This window comes from Pinus tabuliformis, chromosome 8, assembly GCF_031772625.1.
Source record: "Pinus tabuliformis cultivar Carrire ecotype Pingquan chromosome 8, CPIR1, whole genome shotgun sequence".
Classification (NCBI taxonomy): domain Eukaryota; kingdom Viridiplantae; phylum Streptophyta; class Pinopsida; order Pinales; family Pinaceae; genus Pinus; species Pinus tabuliformis.
In genome coordinates this window covers 441,988,230-441,996,919 of record NC_142294.1, presented here as the reverse complement: position 1 = coordinate 441,996,919, position 8,690 = coordinate 441,988,230, and positions in this window count along the sequence as shown.

The window sequence follows — 8,690 nt, the reverse complement described above, 5'->3', positions numbered from 1 at the left end:
CTTTCCCTCCAATCAACGCAGACCCTTCATTTGCATCAATTCATATGATTACATCAGACACCATTATTTACGATGATCCTTGGATTGTCCCATCTGAATCTGAGATAGACTCATTCAGTGATGCTATGCCTTTGAGTCCATATGAAATTGCTTATGAAGCCGTCATGTCTTTTACCGACTTGCGTTCAACCCAAATCGACCAAATGAATGTGGTCAGTGAAGAATCACTTTTCACATCAACCTCAGAACGGATAGCGTTTCCCGAAGTCGTGTCATCTGACGAGCAACTTCGCGAAATCCTAAGTGTAGACGATCTACCATGGGAAGATCTTCATCATAGATCTTCGTTTTTACCTGAGGATGATGCTTTTGAAAACGATTTTTCATCTATTTTTACCGCTGAATATGTCAAAGACACTCAGAATCCAACGAAACATTCTGATTCAGAGCTGAATTTAGGGAATATTTCTCGCACTATTCCCATTGACATTTCAGTGAAGCCCGGAATTGAGGAAAACATTCATATAGGTGCCTCATGTACAGAAGATGAAATTCAAACTTACAAGGCCCTATTCCAAGAATTCCGTGATGTGTTTGCCTAGTCTTACGAGGAAATGCCGGGAATCGGTCCTCCCATTGTTGTTCATGAAATAAAGACCTACCCGGACGCTAAACTCGTCCGGCAACGGTTGTGTCAGATTCACCCTCGGAAAGAAGCTGCGATTAAAGCAGAAGTCGAGAAGCTGTTGAAAGCAGGTTTCATTTATCCAATCCCGTTAACGGATTGGGTATCGAATATTGTTCCGGTTAACAAGAAACAAGGAACAATAAGAATCTGTATCGACTATAGGGATATAAATCGAGCTTGTCCAAAAGACAACTATCCTACGCCTTATATCGATCAAATTATTGATGATTGTGCCGGAAGTGAAATGTTTTCCTTTATGGATGGTTTTTCGGGCTATAATCAAATCAATATTCTACCTGCCGATCAACCAAAAACGGCATTCATTTGTCCATGGGGGACATTTGCTTACTGCAAATTACCTTTTGGGCTTAAGAATGCCGGAGCCACTTTTCAACGGGCGATGTCTTACGCATTTCATGACATCAAGCACATTGTGCAACCGTACCTCGATGATTTGCCTGCTCATTCTTTACATCGAGCTGATCACCTTGTCCACTTACGAGCAATCTTTATGAGGTGTAGGCATTATCGTATTCGGTTGAATCCCCACAAGTGTGTTTTCTATATAGAAACGGGTCGATTGCTGGGATTTGTTGTTTCAAAAGCCGGCATTCGCGTCGATCCCTCGAAGGTCGAAGCTATCATCAAATTGCCTCCTCCTTCGAGTTTGCGCCAACTCCAAAGTTTGCAAGGGAAAGCGAACTTTTTACGCCGATTCATTCCAAACTACGCCGAGGTCACTAAAGGTTTTACACGGTTGTTGAAATAGAACGCTCAATTCTTTTGGGATGAGATTGCTCAACAATCTTTTGATGCACTTAAGCACGCGTTGACCCATGCACCATTGTTGCATCCTCCCAACTACAACCAGGACTACTTCTTATACCTCGCAGCTTCGCATTCCACTATTGGAATGGTGTTAGTTCAAGAAGATGAATTCGGAACGGAACATGTGATATATTATCTTAGTAGGACATTAAACCCCACTGAGCTAAAATATTCGCATGTGGAGAAATTGGCCTTGGCAGCCGTTCAAGCTATCCAGCCGTTTCGTCGCTACATTCTTCTCCGTAAAACTACAGTTATTTCGGATTGCAACCCTATGATTTATATTTTGACAAAACAACTGCTAGGGGGCAAGTACTCTAAATGGATCGTTATTCTGCAAGAGTTCGACTTGGAGTTCGAGAAGTCCAAGTCTAAGAAATCCTTAGTTTTTGCGGAATTGATGTGTGATTTCCCGCGTGCTGACACAAAAACTGTGGCAGAGGAGTCCATTGCGGACGAATCTTTGTTTCTTATCAGTACTTTAGATCCGTGGTACGGGGATATAATCATCTATCTCCAAACCCAAACCTTTCAGCCTGAAGCTTCAAAGTCGGAACGTTGAAAAATTCGGTTTCAATCCCAGCAATACAGAATTATTAGAGATACACTTTATCGCCGGGGGGCAGACTTAGTTTTTCGACGTTGTTTAACTCACGAAGAGGCTGAGAGGGTTTTGAATGATTGTCACTCTGGAGCATGTGGCAGTCATATGTCTGGGTATGCCACAGCTCAGAAGGTGTTGCGTGCTGGCTATTTCTGGCCGTCCATGTTTAAAGATTGTATCATTGCGGTCCGAAAGTGCCACAACTATCAAGTGTTTGATCGCAAGATGCGCGCACCACCTGCTCCTCTCCATCCTATAATTGCCGTTGGTCCTTTCGCCAAATGGGGTATCGATTTTATTACTTGTAACCCTCACTCGGCCGGGGGGCATGCGTATATCATCCTCGCGGTTGATTATTTTACTAAATGGGCCGAGGCGATGCCTACATTCGACGCAAGCGGAAAAACAGCTGCAGTTTTCGTATTCAATCACATTATAACTAGGTTTGGTGTCCCGCAAGCAATCATCACTGACCATGGGAGCCGTTTTCGAAACATCATGATGACTGAGCTTACAAGCCAGCTTGGTTTGCGCCACGATAGCTCTACTCCTTATTATCCGCAAGCCAACGGTTTGGTTGAGTCTATCAACAAAGTTCTGGTTATCATGATCCGGCGAATCATTGGTATTCATCGGTCGAATTGGCACAACATGTTATTTTCAGCGCTATGGGCATACCGAACTTCAGTGAAAACTTCAACAGGTTTCACTCCTTTCTAGCTAGTTTATGGCTTGGAAGCTGTGTTACCCATTGAATACGAAATCCCATCACTTCAAATGGCTGTCGAATTACTCCCAGCTACTTCCGAAGAGGAGAAACGTTTATTATACTTAGCTCAGTTAGATGAGACTCGATGTGACGCTGCATTGGCAATCGAGACTCACGCGAAGCGAATGAAAGCTCAGTATGATAGAAATGTGACCCCTCGAAGTTTTTCGGAGGGAGACCTAGTGCTATTATATGATCAAGCTAACGATAAGCTAGGTGCTGGAAAATTCGTTCCTATGTGGCATGGACCCTACATTGTAAAGCGAAAGCTAGCAAAAGGGGCCTATGAGCTGGCAGATTTTGATGGGGACTCTTTGGGTAAACCCAGAAATGGACTTTACCTTAAGAGGTATTATGCTTAAATGATGGGTATGGAGAATTTTAGTTAGGTTAGGTTTTCTTTCTAGCTAGTATGTTTGTTAGTTTAGATAGTGTGCTTAGCTTAGAAAGTGTGTTTTCGTCGTTATTCTGGCTTATCTTGGTTTTACTCTTGATATTGCAGATGTCGACGCCTCTCCAAACGTACATTGGATTTGCCGATGGTGCTTGTCGTAGTACACGGAATATCTCTTCCGCAGCTTGGGTTATCTATTCGCCCTCTGACGAGTTAGTTTCTATGCATGGGGTGAGCCTCGGTCAAACGACGAACAACATTGCAGAATACAGTGCAGTGGTTGAATTATTGTCTGAATCTATTTCATTTGGAATTCGACGTTTGATAGTGAGGTTAGATTCTGAACTCGTTGTATTACAGCTTAATAGAGTATATGCCATTAGAAATCCTGTGTTATTAAGGTTGTTTTTGAGAGTGCGCCTCTTGGAACGTGAATTTGATTACATTGAATATCAGCATATTCCAAGGTCTTTAAATACATTAGCAGATGCAATTGCTTCTCGAATGTTGGACAGACATTTACGATAATCATGCAAGTAAATTTAAAAACATTTCATCACATATGTTAAACAAGATGAGCCGGTAATGATGATATATATATATAGATAGGAATGTGTCAAAAATATACATCGTCTTCGATCATAGGTTGAAAAACACCTTATGATCGGCAAAAATGATAAGTACAAAAAACCAAAAATGTCATATGTGTCTACAAAAGTGACTAGCCAATCACTGGTGGTGCTCTCTATACGAGACCACTTCCCGCGCTACCCTACACAAGAACCTCCTAAAAGGTCCTGGGATTGCGACCACATAGCGCTGAAGTCGAATGGGAATGTCATCTATGGTGGTCTCTGGTATATCCGCCGTCAGACGCTCTAGATCCTGTTCCAGCTCGGCTAAGGTCTCTGCGGCCGCATCCTGTGGGGCTGGTGCTGGTACAGCTGGTACTCTCCTCTCAAAAGCCCGGAGGTTGGCTGGACGCCGTGGACCTACATCTGCATTTTGAAAAGTTGTGCTGTCAGTTTTGAGGCGATATATAAAAACAAAAAAACAAAAAAAATATACATAATTTGAAAACTCGTGAAAAATGAAATACCTCTGTCGTCCCACTGTTCTCCCTGTGGAAGAACCATGTCCGGATCATTCCGAAAATCCATTCCGGCATAAGGAAAGTCCTGAATAGCAAAGACCTGGCTCTCTAGCCAGTGAAAGTAACCATCAGGAAATCGAACAACTGCTGCGCCCTCGTCAGGATGCCGGGCCATTACCGCAACCCATCTCGTCAACTTAGGCTCCCGAGGAGCCCCAACTGGAACTGTAAGATGCTGGGGGACCAGCATTGGAACTCTCTCTAGGGCAAAGCTCACAACTAAAGTCCCATATCCAAAGGTCTTCAGTTGTCCTCTCTTTGCCCTGGTTAGTTGGCCCTTCAAATTAGCCAACACAGCATCGCACCAGTTGAAAATGATGCCTTGGAAGCAATCTATAGCCATCCGCATTTGGGACCCGGTGGCATGGTGCAAAGCGGCCGCGCCGCAAAGTCTGGTAACAGTAAAGGCTATCACCATAAGTTCAGGTCGGGATATGTACTTAATTTCTATCCCCTTCTCCTGGTTTTGATTGTTGCACCACTCTAGCCGGAGACTAGCAAGGGATTGGCCACCCAGCCTAGTCCCGAATAGAGAGAGTTGCTCGCCCCTATTAGGCAAGCCAGTGAGAAAATATATGTCGGAGGGCTCTATCTCGAGCTGGTGCTCTCCGATGTAGAAACATTGCTCCTGAATGTTCCACCTTTCAACCAGCCACTCAAGGAATGGCACCTGGCCCCTCATGCCAGGTATGGCCCAGTATTTGTACAGTCCGCATGCTTTTAACGCATCAATGGAAGGTTGATGACCTATTGCGGCCAAATCAACATCCTCGTGTTCTCTTTCGCGCCAATCAAGCATGGTGTGCACCCTGCACATCATAAAACATCTGTTAGAGTCCATAAAATTTTAAAATTTTGGTTCATTTTGGAGAAATGAGGGTTTCAAAATGCGTTTTGCGGGGTACGCACCCCGACTTTTAGGAACAGAGCGTCTGGACGCAGCTTCCCTTAAGGCCGGGTGCATACACCTGGTATTTTCCCCATTGAGAAAATATCGGGGTACGCAGGTCAGCAGTGCATGACCTGCGTACCCCGAAGGGCGCATCTTGAAACCCCAAGACCCCCAAAAAATCAAATAAAAACTTAAAAATGAATTTTAAACGGATGGAAAGCAAGAGAAGGATGTTGTAGAATACCTGATGAGACGGCGTTCGATTCTGACGGTCGGATTCTCCGCAATGACCACAGGAAGTTTTCTTGTCAAAAGCCCTTTTCTCAACCTCAACAGTAAAATGGTAAAAATGACATGGTAAAAAGTCTTTTTATAGGTTTTTTCGATGAATGAATGCTAAGTTTGTTTATTTTTCACCATGAAAGGACATTTTTCAATGTATTTTTACCCATCTTAAACAGGTATGAGTAATGTGTCGTTTTTGTGCAGGACAAAAGGACTTTAGAATACAATCATCATTTTTCACGAACCAAAACATCAGAGTCATCTTTTAAGCTCTTTTCTGACTCCTAAAATATGAAAAGATTGCCGAGCGTTTCTTTTACACTCGTTAAAACGGAATTAAAAGATGGTCCCCTTATAGCTCTTTTCTGACCGTAAAATCAGGAAAAGATCGCCGGGTTTTTGTCGTTTCAAACTCGATATGGAAATAAAACGACGTGTCCTTGATCGCTTTTTACTTTTCAGGTCAGAGACACTAATCATGAAAGTACTCCTTGGTCGCAAGATCAAGCGGTTCTCCCAGGTATTATTTTATACTTTTTCGGGCTTGGGGGACACAAATTTACGAAAAAGTTCAACCTGGAGTCTTCTTAAGTTTTTCAGACTCTCTAAAATTGAAAAACGCCGAGTTTCTCCTATACTGGGCTCGTTAAAATTTCACAGTAAAGGACCTGTTCAATTACAAACAGGAACGAACCACTCCTTCCTAGGGTTCGAATCAAAACTAGGTTGGACTCATCCGAAGGATGAGCTTATAATCAAGCATATGTTATCCTCCTCAAGCTTGTTAAAAATAAAGAGGTACTTGCCAGAAATGGTGGGGGAAAAGAAAGAAGAATGAACCTATTTGTTATCCTTTGTTACAGAAGAACCTTATCACCGCTCTTGAACATGACACTTTTCGTTCACCTGGGTTGGGAAATCCTTTGCCTTAAAAGTTGATCAAACCACTTTGAAAGTCTTCAAACGTTTCTGGGTATTAACTTTGGGTCAAATCATAACCAAACCATCTGTCGTGTCGTTATGTGTTCAAGAGGTCTCTGCAAATAAACTTTCATCTGCAAAATACTTGTCGTCCATTTGACCATCCCTGAGTTAGTCCTTACAGCAACATTTCTTCAACTTGAACAATGATTTCGTGTTGTGGGCTTGCCTGCAACGGGTCGCTTTCTATCGACATCAGCACATTATCTAGAGAGATGACTTAGAAATCGTCAGTACCTTGAAGTCTGCATGCATCAATGGCAGGTTTCTCGCCTTTGACGTCAGTTTACATCATTGACTTTCGATCGAAGGATTCCGTGAAATGTTCGACATCAACTCATTCATTCACATCTCATGGATTGTACTGGGTACTTTGAGAACCATTGACATTACCGGTGGTCTCTCTCACACTTGTTAACAGTTTACATCATCGACTGGTAATCAAGTGGTTTCTACCATGTTCGACATCAACTCATTTATTCGCATGGCTAGAATCGTACCAATTCGGGAAGTAGAAATGAAGACCCTGGATCTAGTTTCCACCATCCAGGCTGCGAGGAGTTTTGTATTCATTATCTAGTAGACTAATCATAAACAGATGGCTGCGCCCATACTGTGTCTACAAAAGTCTATGATTATGATGTACTGCAAGATCATTCCTGTATCAGAGTAGTTAGTCTGTTAGTTAAAGTTTTGATCTGAGTATGGGAATGCCTACCTCAGCGATGATATAATCTTATACATGTATTTTGTGTTGAAAATTGCAGGTTCTGACCAGGCTCTCCACGAGATAATCCTTGAAATGATAAAGTACTTCACCCTTCCTAGATAATACAAAACCCTAATCTACTATAGGCTTCGCACTTTAGGGGGCAATCTGTTACACTAAAAAATGTCACCATGGCTATTTACAGTTAGTATGGCTCTATCAACAGTCATGCTATCCTCTTGGGCAAGTCTTATGCCTCTGCTCTCCATGTCAAACTCCAAAAAGAGAGAAAGTCTTTGTAAATGTGTTTATCTCTGGGTACGCAGATTCTCTCGGCCTTACCTGCGTATACGCACCTAATGTTCACAAAAAATGCGTACTTGTACGCTCTGTATGTAAAGGGGCAGGTGCGTACCCCTGTAAAGGTCAAAAGGCGCAAGTTTCACTCCAAAAAAGTTACTTGTGGTCATTTCTAGAGGCTTCTAGAAGTATGTTTGACGTGTATGAAGCGCCTCCAGATGGTTCATGTACCCCTACCAAAGAGGAACTTATCCCATCAATAAGGGAGCTATCCCATCCAAAGAGGGGATTATCCCATTGATGGTGGACCTGATTAACTTCCTCTTGAGCACTATAAATATAGGCATTGGGCCAGAAGGAGAGGAGGTTGGAAGCTAAACATTTCTAAGGGTAGATGCTGCTGGAATTAGGACTCCCATTTAGAAGCTTGTGAGGAGAGATTGCCATCTTTGCTTGTTCTATTTGGAAGTGGGTGAGCTTTGTCAAAGTAAAGGAGAACTCTTGATGGACCCTAGGAGGGACTTGCACAACACCAAGGCTCAGGTTGTAATTGTTCCTTTTGTTTCCTATTAATGCAAATGAGTCCATTCTTCTCAATAACTTGTTATTTATGAGCTGTTTCATGTACTCCTTGGTCTATGTGTTAAATATGTTTTATTTTATGAGATTATCAAGTGCTATTTAATCGTGTGATTGTTAGTGAATGCAGGTTTCGAAGTGAAGGAGGAGCTCATCCGGATCAGCGAGGCTGGACTGCTACAACAGCGTTGGACTACAGGTAGGATCTAAACACTTGATTTCTTATATAGTAAATGCATGTTTAGAGAAGGATTGCTCTTGTTTGTCTTGTTTGTCACTAGAGAGTCTTAGGCTCCTAGGGAGGTTGGTTGTGTCCGCACTATCGACTCTTTCCGCCTGACAAGGTCACTATGGCTGGATCTCTATAGGGTATATTTGAAAAGTTTCACACAATCATCCATATTCTCATGCTCCTCATAAATTTAAAAATTTCTTCCTTTATATCTCACAATTTACAATAATCCTGGTATTTCTCCAGAAAATCTTTCTTCATCTCCTTCCATGAGGA